This window comes from Dermacentor silvarum, chromosome 1 (genome assembly GCF_013339745.2).
Source record: "Dermacentor silvarum isolate Dsil-2018 chromosome 1, BIME_Dsil_1.4, whole genome shotgun sequence".
Lineage (NCBI taxonomy): Eukaryota > Metazoa > Arthropoda > Arachnida > Ixodida > Ixodidae > Dermacentor > Dermacentor silvarum.
This window is the reverse complement of record NC_051154.1, coordinates 37,635,281-37,649,650: the sequence shown is the minus strand read 5'-3', so window position 1 is coordinate 37,649,650 and position 14,370 is coordinate 37,635,281. Positions and strand designations below refer to the sequence as shown.

Below are 14,370 nucleotides of genomic sequence, written 5' to 3'. Positions count from 1 at the left end.
TCCTCTAGTGGTCCCCTTCAACCCCTGGACATCCCATCCCGTATGCGCCTTCCTTCCATGTCGGTGTCGACTTGCTTGGCCCTTTCCCAGTGTCGTACTTAGGGAACAAATGGATCGCCCTCGCAACCGATTACGCCACACTATACGCGATCACGCGCGCCCTCCCTACAAGCTGTGCAACTGACGTCGCCGACTTTTTGTTGTGCGATGTTATACTTCATCATGGTGCCCCTAATCAACTTCTAACGGACAGAGGCCCGCAGTTCCTCTCAAAAGTAATCGCCGACATTCTTACATCGTGCGCAATCCGGCACAAGCTCACCACCGCTTATCATCCCCAAACTAATGGCCTCACAGAAGGCTTAAATCGCACGCTCACGGACATGTCGATGTACGTGTCCTCGGATTACCGCGATTAGGACGTTAACCTTCGATTCGTGACGTTCGCCTACAATTCATCACGCCACGATGTCACCGGTTTCTCTCCATTTTATTTGCTCTTCGGCCGTGATCCAGTTTTACCCATGGATACCCTGCTGCCTTTTCATACGTATACCACCACAGAGTATGCCCGCGGCTCCATTGCTCGAGCTGATCACGCCCGTCAGCTTGCTCGCCACCGATTAGCCACATCGCAAGCAAGACAGAAAGCTTTATGCGACAGGCATCACCGGCTCAACCATTTTCCGCCAGGTTCCCTCGTTCTCCTCTGGACTCCAACGCGCCCAGTCGGACTCTCAGAAAAACTTCTGTCACTTTACACAGGCCCTCACCGTCTTCTTCGACAAGTCGCCAACCTCACCTATGAAATTGCACCCCTCCAAACCCCTACATCGTCGACTCGCGGCCCACAATGTGAAATTGTGCACGTTGTACGGCTCAAACCGTACTATGTCCGCGAACCTTAGCCATCGTCTCCTTGCTACTTTCCTCTCGTGTCCTTGAACCGCACTGAGTCGGTGCTCCTGCCGCCGGGGGGTTGTGTCACGGGACCGTTACCCAAGCGCACGCACGAGGACGCAGCCAAATGAAGCCGATGAAGACGCGCCTCGGCTCGTGTGTGGATTTCGCCATATTGCCTGTTGTACGCGTATATATATAGGCTCCTGTATACATATTTTACCTCTCGCTTTCCTTGTTACAATATGGTTACCGCTGGAAAGTTGTCTCCGTGGTTTGCAGGGTAAAGTCTCACGAAAGTTTTATTCGAGGCTTGCAAATCGGAGCACGCTCGGCATCGCATGCAACGCGCATACGCGTAGCGTTTGGTGCTCGGTAAACATCGTGGTATTGTCTACCAAGATTGCTTTTTTTTTTCTTCTTTCATTTCTTGAGGACGATGCTGACGCCGTCACCAAAGGGCAGCATGGCGAGTTGTACGCGTTCATCGTTCTTCAACTTGGCATTGAGAGCTCGCATCGCCACCGCATCAAGGTCGGACGTTTCAGCGTTGAACACTGAGCCACCCCGCAGGACCTGCAAGAGCGCATGCCTTCCATATGAAACAAAGTTCACGCCCGCGCACAAAAAGAAAGGATAAATAGAGAAGGAAGAAAGAAAGCATGCTTGCTATCGGAAAGATACACATCAATGACAGACGCCCTATAGTCGAGGGCATTAGATTTAATGACACCACTTTTGCTTCTTCAACGGTGAACCGAAATCTCAGCGCACGAGCACAGGGGTAATTTTGTATGCTTCCCCAAACCAAATGCGGCCGTGAAAGGTCATGTATCAACGCCCGCGATATCGTGTTTAGCTTTGCAACATAGTTGACCAGCACCAAACTGTGGGGAGGTGGGAAGTCTAAGCGCAGTGCGAACACTGGACTGTAACTGGACCAGTATTCACAAAGCGTTCTTCACTAAAGTTGTTTGTAAGAGCAAATGCCAACCCATCGCTATGTTGGACTTATTATTAGCGAATGCGGTCTATTATTGGCGAAGGCAGTGGCAAACATAACTTGTGAAAGAAAAGCTTTGTGAATTCGGCCCCACGTCGTCACTGCGGAATGTTATCCAAAAAAAAAGTACAAAAATGCATTAACAAAAACGTAGCTTTGCAGGTTCCATTATATACGCAAGAACTGCTGTTCACAACGAGGTAAACATACATTTGTTAAGATACATAATCACTTCCTTTGTCAAGGCAGCGGATGGAGTGTTGATACACTTATCATCATCTTTTTCAATAGAAAACATTTCAAGCAGTTGCTTTTTAAAGTGAACCTTGAAAGCTCACTTCAAGCAGCGTTCTCAGCAGCAGAACACTCCTGCGAGCCACCGCGGGCGCCGAAACTATAGCGAAAAAGAAAGTGGCCATACTACGCCCAGTATTGCTTCAACTTTAAGCATAGTGCGTACCTCAGAACTTCACAGCTCGTCTGAATACTACATAAGTGTATTCATTCTGAGCTATCCATTTTCTATTCAACTTGGCTGCTCGGCGCAAGGTACCGGCTTCGATTCCGAGCTCCAATGGTCACTTTGAGTGCTCGTTAGAGAACCCTGAATAACGTAGGCACAGCGCAACAATTTTTGGAAGGAAACACAGAGACAGGAAAGAACGCTCTCTTTGTTTCCTTCCAAAAATTGTAGCGCTGTAGCTACGTTATTTAGTATGAACCAACTCGCCGAAATCAAGCTGTTGTTAGAGAACGCTATGTGCCAAAAATAAATACTGAGTCCTCCCCTGCTACATCGTGGTTCATAATGCGAACGTAGTATGTAGCTTTGAGGCTATAATATCTACGACATCTGTAAACGACCAATAGCTGGCTCGTAAACAAAGGCTAATGGTCCGCACCTTTTCAGTTTTGTTCGCCATATTAAAAAATGTCACAGTTTCGCCCTAAGGGCGAAGAAATGAATGCGATAGCAACACAGCAATGTCATACGAAGTAAGGTGAGCGGCTTTGGTAGCAATATGAATTGTAGTAAACTTGAGCTGATTAAGTAAGCAGGTGTGCTGCGGCGTAAGTAGACCGACATGAAGAGAGATTCGATGACCACGAGAAGGCGCGTGTGAAACGGTGGTGTTGATGAGAAGCGCTGCCCGTGGGCAGCGCGTGCGAAGGGACACACCTGTAGCGCTGCACTGCCGATCCGGGCAGCATTGCATGTGTAGCGTGCGTTGGAAAATGTGGCCCGACTATTACTAACTGTGCTGTGAGCGCGCACAAACAAACATGAATAGATCACACTGAATGACTGCAGACAACGACTATCAAAACGCTGGCAGCAAGCGCATATACGCCGCAACGGGGAAGGTACGTGCGGTCTATCGCTTCAACGGAAACTGAGCGGCGAATGTAAAGGTCAGAGCCGTGTGGAGATAAGATACGGTGCGAGCGAGCGACGAGCGCGGTTGTTGGCAGAGTAGAAATGCGCCCCCCCCCCCCCCCCCTCTACGCTCCCTCCGGCGCTCGCTTCTCGCTTCCTTGCTTGCGCGTGGAAGATTCAGTGCGTTCGCTCTCCGTGACAGCGTGCGTCCCCGCACGCTTCCGCTCGGGCATCTATACGGAACCTCACGGCTTTATTTTATCTATACGGAACCTCACGGCGACGGCGACGACGACGGCGACGGCGACGGCAGAAATCCGGTGGAAGTGTCCATATAATTGCTATCGCAATAAAATACTTTTTTTTTCGCGTACACGTCACTTTCACGTGGTGATTTTCGCGGTTTTGTGAGGTCGCTTGACAGACAGGCGAAGTGGGCGTAGCTAGAAAACATTGCACCAATAGCAGAAGGCTAATGGTGAAAAGGCGTCGAATCAGGAGTGATTATTTTTCTTTTGTGTGGTTTAATGATGCATAATCAGTGTGTACACGTTATATCAGATGGGGAGCTATCGCGGTTTTCGTGACGTCGCGTGACAGACAGGCGAAGTTGGGAGTGGCCCGAAAATGTTTTGAGCAATCGTGGAGGCTGATTGCAGGAATTTGAATCAAAACAGTTTCAAATCATTTTACGTTATAGCGGCCTTGAGATCTGTAAAATGGTTCTGCATCAAAGTCATTTGTTTGTTTGTTTGTTTGTTTGTTTGTTTGTTTGTTTGTTTGTTTCGCAAATTACCATCGTTCGCTTTTTATTGCATTGTTCATATTCCGACCACAATTTAATCTGCGCAATATCTTTACACGTTCATTTGGCGCTGACCGCGTTCTGGCTTGCGGTATGTAAATATGTATCAGGGGTATCAAGGCGCTTGATTTTTAGTAACAATCATATGAAATCAACTGACACTTTTGCTTCTTCTTCAATCTGGGGTTTTACGTGCCAAACAAGTTCTGATTATGAGGCATGCCATAGTGGAGGGCTCCGGATTAATTTTGGCCACCTGGGGTTCTTTAACGTGTACTAGCTAGAACGCAAGCACACGGGCGTTTTTGCATTTCGCCTCCATCGAGATGCGGCCGCAGCGGCCGGGATTCGATCCCGCAATCTCGTGCTCAGACACCGTTGCCAAGGAAAACCATACGGGTAGTTACCTCTCTTTTACCGAAATGTATACTTGAGTAAGCATGACGGTTTAATTTTTGATATACTTTACATTCCTAATAAAGGAAAAGGGAAATGAATACGATAGAAAACACAACCGGCAGCCGTTGGGAGCAGAACCCAGAATCTACGCACGAAGCGTCAGGTGCTCTACAAATTGAGCTACGGCGACAGCTTGCACTCCTTCCACTTTCGTGAGTATTTATGTGCATTCCGCGTTAAAAGTTCACTTACGATGGCATTTGAGCGAAAAATAAAAAAAGCATCAGCCCTTTCCCTGTCAAGAAAATAGGGGTAAGCGAAGCTTGTCGTGCGTGTATCTGACCTTCAGGGTGATTTTCTTTCTCTCTCTATTTCTCTCTCTCTCTCTCTCTCTCTCTCTCTATCTTTTTTCTCTCTTATTATTTCTATTTTTTCTCTCTCTTTCTTTTTCTCTCTCTCTTTCTTTCTTTTTCGCTTTTTCTTCCATTCTCTTTCTTTCTCTGACCTTCGTGGTGACTTTCTTTCTCTTTATCTATCTTTCATTCTCTCTCTCTACTTCTTTCTCTCCCTCTCTCTTTCTTTCTGTTTCTCTCTGTATTTCTCTCTATCTTTCTTTCCCTCTCTCCTTCTTTCTTTCTTTCTTTCTCTGTCTTTCTTCCTTTCTTTCTTTCTCTCTCTCTTTCGCTCTCTATTTTTTGTCCCTGGTATGTGCCTTTGAGCTTGGACCTTTTTTGCACAATCGCCAGGATCGGCCCACTTTTCACCGTGACAACGCCGCCGACACTTGTGAGCCTATAAAGCTTCGCTTGAAAACACATCTAAGTAGCACTCGCTTACCATGGGTTGTGGTAAGGTTCTTATTTTCGATTTCGTAAACGAGGGGCTGGCGCGCACGCCAAGCCCCACTACCAAAAATTACGTGCCCCCCCTACCCACATCAGGGGTAGTGGCGTACCTCAGCCACCCGCAGTGCAATGGGAGGCCTCGGCACGGGGCCCCGGCCTCACTGATCGCCGGATGGCCCGACACCAAGTAAGTATGCAAACGCACCCATCAGAAAGGCGGGTCAATCCATGAGGCACAACACTTTGCACAGGTTTTGGCTGTGGCTGACAGCGAGCCATAATCGCCGCGAAGCAACGAAATGCCGCGAATGCAGGCATTGCAACTAAAAATGCCTGTGCCTGCAAGACTTTAATCCTACTTTGCTCAACTTTTGTATTGCAGCTACTGTATAGACAATATTACTGCTCGAATGTCGGGAGGAAATCAGCGAACATTTGCGTGCATTCAGACTGGTTCAATGACTGACTAGTAAGTTGGCACGTGTCCTGGTGCTATGCGATAGCTTGGTGGTGTAAAACTGCTGAGATGCACAGTGTTCTGCGATGCGAGCGCGTGTGTAACAATAACGACAAGACGACGACGGTTTGACGACGATGACATGACAGTACGATGACTACGACGACGACGACGTCAGTGAGACGCGGGAACGGAATGGCGTCAGTGTGAAGAAGACGACTAAGGTGTGAGGACGACAGCGTGACGACGACGAAGATGACGACGGTGCGACGAAGAAGGTTTCACGGTAGCAGGATGACAAAGACGACAACGGCATGACCACAGCGTGGCGACAACGACGTTTTGACGACAGCAACGTGACGAAGACGGCATGACGACAACGGAATGATTACAATGTGACGACTACGACGTTTTGTGTGAGGCGAGATACATGACTATTATATCGGGGGCCGATCCTTGAGGTAGTGCCGCCTAACATTATGTGTCCCTGGGGCCACTAGCTATTTTATTTATTTATTTCGTTTATACATACAGCAGGCCCTCTTCGGGTTCATGGAGGAGTAGATACGTGACGTGGTCACAGAGACGCGCTCGTGCCACTTCTCGCGCGTTCGTCGTCGTCTTCTTCAAGAGCTGGCGAAAACATTGCTGCTGGCTCTACCTTGAAAGCGATCGTCTTACACGAAGGATGGACGGACGCTCGGACAGTTGCTTCGTTACCAAATCCGGCAACGTGATCCCTGAGGTCGGCAAAATCAGGATCCTAAGCATGGTCATCGAAAAGCACGGAAGAAACGGCGAAACCATCGCCCGTCTGACAGCAAAAGAGGACAACGCGATGCGACTCCTCAAACGAGTGACTTCCCGGAAGGCTGGCATGGCAGAGGAGAGCCTCATCAGGCTCGTCCAATCCTTCATCATCAGCCACGTCGCGTGCGTTCCAGCCTACCGTAGATGGCTGCAACACGACCACAACAAAATCAACGTAATTATCAGAAGAGCATAAAAGACGGCACTGGGCCTGTTAGAGTCCACGAGCACGACCCGCCTCTTACAACTTCGGATGCACAACACGCTCGAAAAAATAGCCGAAGCGCAACGGACCTCTCAGTGGAGCAGCTGGCCACGACCAAAGCCGGGAGGAAGATAATGAACGACCTGGGAATCGGACGGTCGAACGAGGCGAAATGAAGCTCCCCATCCCCGAAGAGGTCAGACGTCAGACCAGAATCGACCCCATACCCAATAACATGAATCCCGAGTTCAACAAGGGAAGAAGAGCGGCGAGAGTCAAGGCTCTCATCGACCTGCACGCTGTTGTGTCTGGCGGTCCTTCACGACAAAGGAGGCCTCATCGACAGACGTGAACATGTCAAGTGCTCTTCACGCTTGTCGTTTCTCGCGGCCGGGTAGTGTCACCGTCAGTCACCTGGGACTGATGGATGAGCAATTAGTCTCCAAGCTGCAATGAGTCATCGGCCTCATGCGTCGCTAAACGGCAACGTCGCCCTTTGGGGCGTTTCCGTGAATTACCAGCGCCGCCCGAACTACGACGAGGCCCGGCGCCGACTGTGACGCGCCAACCTGGAGCCCCCTTTCGAGAACAGCCACCACCCTTCCTGGAAATGATGGCTTCCGCGAACTGACCGCTACGAAGAGGCGACTCTTGCAAAGGGCCGGCGTCTAGCAATCCCGTGGGAGACACATCAACGTTCGGTTCCCAAGGTGTCAACCGCTGCCTGTGTTCGGGGGCGACCAGGCAAGAATGGAGGCGGAGCCCGACGGGAAACGATGGCACATCATGTTCGGGATATGGCGACCTGGTCCAAGATGGTGATTGGCTAAAAGACCTAAAGTGTATTCCCTCGTCGAGTGAAAGAGGGAAACCAAACGGATGAAACAGCGGGACTCGAGTTTTGTGAGGACGCTCGACCATGTAGAACGCTCGGAGATGTAAACGCTACTACATGCAAAGATGTTAGCACGTGGACAGCTCCAATATCATGGAGCCCATCTTGTAAATTAATGTACATTTTGTATATAAAACAGTTTTCTGCTCTCACTGGATATCTCCTTTTCTCGGCGCCTGACACGGCACCGCCCATTGAACCTTCGCTGGCCGCTCGGACCCTCGGCTTTCGCAACAACGCCAACGACGAGCACGCGCGGTAGATGGAAGCGGCCGAATATCATCGGAACGCCTTCGCAGCAGTCGTCATAGAGGCGTCGACCGGCGCCACGAAGACGGCAGTGAGCGTGAGAAGCGCCGGAGCGGAACAAGCGGAGGAGGTGGCCATCGCCCTGGCCATCGCCGACGCAGACTGCCACACGGTGCTGAGTGACTCAAGACCGGCGGTGCGAAACTTCGCCAAAGGACAAATCTGCAGGGAGGCCGAGCGCGTACTGCGAGTTGCCAAACTGCAAGACCGAAAAGTAAGAATTAAGTTGTTCTCGGCGCTTGCGGGTGACGCGTCGGAACGCAAGGATAACCACAACGAGACGGCACACGCAGCGGCACGAGCGCTAACCAACCACGCCCCGGCGACAGACCAGCCGACGTGGTTCGGAGCCAAGGACCGCATGATGGACTACAGTCGAGCGGAGGCGGTACTACTGAGACAGCTCCAGACAGGATCGCTACCGAGCCCGGGACTGATGCATCGCATGTACTCCGAGACATACCCAACAGATAAGTGTAGGTCTGCCGGAGGGAGACGGCAGACCACACGCACATCTTGCGGGACTGCATCAAAAATCTAGAGGAAGCAAGATCAAGAACGATCCCGCCGCGGCTCCAGGCAGCCGCGAAGAGCTACGACCAAGACCAACAGCTCTGGGCCGTCCAGCAGGTCCTCGGGGCGCTCGAAAGGCAGGGACCCAGCGAGCCGGTAACGGCGAGCGGAGACCCGCGCCGAGTAACGGCAACCACGTAGCCGACGTAGTCCCTCATCGGGGCGCGCGAGCGCCCAACTGCAGGCACAAATAAATTTTTCTCCAATCCAATCCAAATCTCGTTGTGTAACCATAGAAATGCTTACGCATTTAAAAACTGAATATTTCCGCAGCCTGGTATTTGAATTTACATCCTTTACTGTTGAATATGGAAACAACATAAGTGTTGTACAGTCAGAAACCCCTCTAAGTTCAACGTTTGATCAGATCATGTGGTCCATAAGGTTTTAACGCCGACCGCACATTCATTTCCAGCCTATTTCTGGGAGTGTTGACCAGTACCACTCAGAGCTATTGCCTCTGATGTGGTATATCCGTAATAACCGCAATTTAGCCCTCATGCATGTTCAAATCATAGCAGTAAAAAACCACGTGCGTGCGTGCGTGTGTGTGTGTGTGTGTGTGTGTGTGTGTGTGTGTGTGTGTGTGTGTGTGTGTGTGTGTGTGTGTGTGTGTGTGTGTGTGTGTGTGTGCGTGCGTGCGTGCGTGCGTGCGTGCGTGCGTGCGTGCGTGCGTGCGTGCGTGCGTGCGTGCGTGCGTGCGCGTGCGCGCGCGTGTGTGTGTGTGTGTGTGTGTGTGTGTGTGTGTGTGTGTGTGTGTGTGTGTGTGTGTGTGTGTGTGTGTGTGTGTGTGTGTGTGTGTGTGTGTGTGTGTGTGTGTGTGTGTGTGTGTGTGCGCGCGAGTGCGTGTCCGTGTGTATGTGTGTTCATGCGTGTTTCAATGAAAAGTTTTTTATCCCCTTCAGCCACGAATAATGATAGACTGTCGATAAATGTTTAAAATTTACATAATTTCATGCTAATGTGCTGCAGACTCCATTAAGAACAAGTCATAGTGGTAGACTGACTCTTTCTGCATTTTATGATGAGTCATCATATTTGCTTAGTGAATTAGTTATTATTGTGCACTCTGTAATGATATGTTTCATCATGAAAAAGATTTTCATCACTAATGTGAATTACCTGCAGAAGTTACTTATCGGTTGTAAGCTTTACTAGAAAGAAAAACATATTTAGCAATTGCTACAGAGACATCCCACGTCACACCTCCCGTCAAAAACTGCAGTGCGTTCTCCAAAGCGATCTTCGGTAGCGATAGACTTCCCTCAGAAGTAAAATGAAGGTACTTGAGGTAAGCAGAACCTTTAATTTACCCTAAGAGTAGTTCTTGTGGTCTATTTCTTGCCACAACTGCACAGAAATGGCAAAAATAAGTCGCGTACACAAATGTGTACTCCGTGACTGAAGGGGACCTGGAGAAATAATTGGAGATGCTGCCTAAATTTACAATACCCTTATTTTTTATTTATATGCATGATATATAAGAAGACGGTGCAAGAATACGGCGCCGGCTACTCCTTGGCTCTGGAATAGGTTTCAAAATGACACCCAAACATGACAAAGAAACTCTCATGGCAGTAATGCGACGTTGCGAACCACAATATCCTACATAGTACACAGAAACAGTAAAATTAAAAACGCTCTTATAAACAAAAAGATATATATATATATATATATATATATATATATATATATATATATATATATTGCTAAGAGGTTTATTAGCAATGAACACAGGCGAACGGGGAGCAGTCACAAGCGTTCGGCCAAGGACAGCAACCACGAGCTCATGCCGGTGGCGATGCCGCTGAGGCGCGAGCTACTCTTCTTCATTACAATCACCCTCCGCCTAAACAGGTGCCATCCTGGCGGCTTAAGGCGAAGACACTACTATTGGGTCGTAGTACGGCTTAATGCGGCAGACGTGGACAAGTTCGCGGCCGCGATGGACGCAGGTCTATCGATGGCGTGAGGGGCTCCACGAGGTAATTGACGGAGGACGTTTGCTCCAGAACGCGGTAGGGTCCGACGTATTTTGTGACAAGTTTTACGGAAAGGCCAGGGTGTCGTAGCTGGTACCCGAAGCCAGACCATGCAGAGAGCCAGGGGAAAAAGTTGGTGGAGAACGGTCAGCAGGTTGACGGGATTGCTGCAGCCACTGGTCCTCAGTGGAAAAAGAGCGGGCAAGCTGGCGACATTCCTCTGCATGTCAAGCTGCTTCAGACAGAGGAGTACTTTCAGACGCATCAGGTTTATATAAAAGAATTGTATCGAACGTATTAGATGGTTCTCGTCCATATAAGAGAAAGTACGGGGAAAATCAAGTAGTTGCTTGGGCCGCAGTATTTTACGCATACGTCACGAAAGGGAGAACTTGGTCCCAATTTGAATGATCAGAGGCGACGTACATTGAGAGCATATCAACAAGAGTACGGTTGAATCGCTCTGTCATGCCGTTAGTTTGTGGATGGTACGCTGTACTTGTACGGTGAACGATTCGGCATTGGTCGAGTAGTGCCTTCAAACCATCGGAAAGAAACGCTCGGCCTCTATCGCTCAGGAGTTCGCGAGGGGCACCATGGCGCAGAACGGAATGGCGTAACAGAAATGATGCAACGTCGCGGGCGGTGGCAGTCGGCAGAGCGGCTGTTTCAGCATAACGGGTCAAGTGATCCACTGCAACAATAATCCAGTGGTTCCCTGCCGGAGTGGATGGTAGCGGTCCGTATATGTCAATACCAACACGATCAAAGGGTCGACTAGGGCAGGGAAGGGGTTGGGACGGGTAGACTTGTCCGGGAGGTAATTTTCGGCATTGGCACTGAGCACTGGAGCGAATGAACTTTCGCACGTAGTTATACGTGCCGCGCCAATAAAATCGGAAGTGTAGTGGAGCTTAGGTCTTGAAGAGGCCGGCATGCGCGCACTGTGGGTCTCCGTGGAAAGCTTCGCAGATAACGTCACGGAGATGGCGGGGTATCACAAGGAGCCACTTGCGACCTTCAGAAAGGTAGTTACGACGATAAAGAAGGTCATCGCGAATGCAGAAGTGGGTAGCCTGGCGGCGAAGAGCGCGAGATTGTGAAGAGGTGGATGGATCAGAAAGGAGGCTGATGGAGCAGCGCTGATGGATCAGAAAGGAGCAGCGCTGATCCAGGGATCCTTGCGCTGCTCGGACGGCATGTTGCGCAGTGCATGGGATGGAAGTGTGGGCTCAAGGGCGGATAGGCAAGTGCTGTCAACTGAGACCGGTGAGCGAGAAAGGGCGTCAGCGTCCGTGTGTTTGCGGCCGGAACGGTAAAGAACGCGGATGTCGTACTTCTGTAGCTTAAGGGCCCAGCGAGCAAGTCGGCCAGATGGGTCCTTAAGGGTGGAAAGCCAACAAAGGGCATGATGGTCAGTGACAACGTCGAAAGTGTGACCATATAAATAAGGGTGAAATTTCCCAAGGGCCCAAATAATGGCTAAAGACTCTTTCTCGGTAACCGAGTAATTAGCCTCGGCTTTTGTCAGAGTGCGGCTCCCGTAGGCGACGACATATATATTCATCGAACCCCGCTTTCCGTTGCGCGAGTACGGCGCCGAGTCCGACGCCGCTGGCATCGGTGTGGACCTCGGTGGGGGCTGCAGGGTCGAAGTGACGGAGGATAGATGGCGAGGTTAGCAGGTGGCGTAATTTCGTGAAGGCGTCATCGCAGGCGGGCGACCAAGCTGAAAGTACTTTGTCGCCGCGCAGAAGGTCTGTCAGGGGTGCACTTATGGATGCGAAATTTCGAATGAAGCGTCGGAAATAGGAACATAAACCAACGAAACTTTGAAGCTCTTTTAACGTCGTTGGTTTGGGAAAGTCGGCGACTGCGCGGAGCTTGGCTGGATCCGAGAGAATGCCGTCTCGCGAGACAACATGGCCTAGAATGGTGAGCTGTCGGGCACCAAAACGACATTTTTTTAAGTTGAGTTGAAGTCCCGCATCAGTGAGGCATTTGAGAATGTGCTCGAGACGGCTGAGATGTGCGCGGAAATCAGAGGAAAAGACAACTACGTCATCCAGGTAGCACAGACATGTGTTCCATTTGAAGCCGCGTAAAATATTATCCATCATCCTCTCAAAAGTGACTGGAGCGTTACACAGGCCGAAAGGCATCACGGTAAATTCGTATAATCCGTCAGGTGTCAAAAATGCTGTTTTATGTTGATCAGATGGTGCCATAGGGCCTTGCCAGTATCCGGAACGTAAATCCAGTGAAGAAAAGAACTCCGCTCCCTGCAAAGAGTCGAGAGCGTCGTCGATGCGCGGTAACTGGTAAACGTCCTTGCGTGTTATCTTGTTGAGACGTCGGTAGTCGACGCAGAACCGAATAGAGCCATATTTTTATTGCGATAGCAATTATATGGACACTTCAACCGGATTTCTGCCATCGGCGTCGCCGTCGCCGTCGCCGTGAGGTTCCCTATAGATAAAATCTTCGCCGCGCGCCGTATGCCCGAGCGGAAGCGTGTGGGGACGCGCGCTATCACGGAGAGCGAACGCACTCAATCTCCCACGCGCAAGCAAGCGGGAAGCCAGCGCCGGAGGGAGCGGGGGGGGGGGGGGGGGGGGCGCACTTCTACTCTGCCAACAACCGCGCTCGTCGCTCGCTCGCACCGTCGCTTATCTCCCCACGGCTCTGACCTTTGTGCGCCATGCATTCGCCGCTCAGTTTCCGTTGAAGCGATAGACCGCACGCACCTTCGCCCGTTGCTGCGGCGTATGCGCTTGCTGCCAGCGTTTTGACAGTCGTTGTCTGCAGTCATTCAGTGTGATCTATTCATGTTTGTTTGTGCGCGCTCACACCACGCTTGTTCAATCAGTTAGTCGGGCCACATTTTCCAACGCACGCTGCACATGCAATGCTGCCCGGATCGGCAGTGAAGCGCTACAGGTGTGTCCCTTCGCACGCGCTGCCCACGGGAAGCGCTTCTCATCAACACCACCGTTTCACACGCGCCTTCTCGTGGTCATCGAGTCTCTCCATGTCGGTCTACTTACGCCGCAGCACACCTGCTTACTTAATCAGCTCATGTTTACTACAATTCATATTGCTACCAAAGCCGCTCGCCTTACTTCGTATGACATTGCTGTGTTGCTATCGCATTCATTGCTTTGCCCTTAGGGCGAAACTGTGACATTTTTTCTTAACAAAAACGACCGGTGACACCCAGGGACTCTTGGAAGGCTGCAAAACGCCGCGCTTCAGCATATCAGCAATCTGGTCAGTCGATTACACGGCGCTCCGAGGCGGATACCCGATAAGGGCGTTGCCGTAAAGGTGCATGCCTGCCTGTATCGATCTGGTGAAAAACAGTCGACGTGCGACCCAAACCGCAGGGCTGTCAAAAAAGCGCGGAACTTCTGCAGGAGAGCGAGCAGCTGGCTTCGTTCGGAAGAGGACGTTTCATCGTCAATGGAGCGGTGGAAAGCGTCGAGGAGGGACTGATCAACCGCAGGGTCACAAGTAAGTGCGCTAAGGTCCGTAGAAGTACAAGCGGCAGGAGCATCAAAGATGCAAAAGGTGTCGACTGGCTGAACGAGGGCTAGGCATTCGCCATGAAATAAAGGTAAAGGGCACGCCGTGGGATTGTCGACGAGCATCTTCGTGACGCCACTGTGAAGAGTAAGGAGAGCAAAGGGCAGCGGAGAACGTTTGCGGCGAATGAACACTTCAAAGGGCGTAAAGAGGACACTGCCATCAGAAATAGCGGCGCAGGACACAGACACAAGCAGGGAAGAGCACGGAGGAACGGCATTGTC

The 14,370-nt window shown here is 50.7% G+C and overlaps 1 non-coding gene across 1 annotated transcript; it reads right to left on the bottom strand.

Annotated features, from left to right (window-relative positions):
- Positions 1-5,362: 5,362 nt before the first annotated feature.
- LOC119437969 (U1 spliceosomal RNA) lies at positions 5,363-5,525 on the bottom strand. The gene has a single exon (XR_005189602.1). It is a non-coding gene; the product is annotated as a U1 spliceosomal RNA (small nuclear RNA).
- Positions 5,526-14,370: the final 8,845 nt, after the last annotated feature.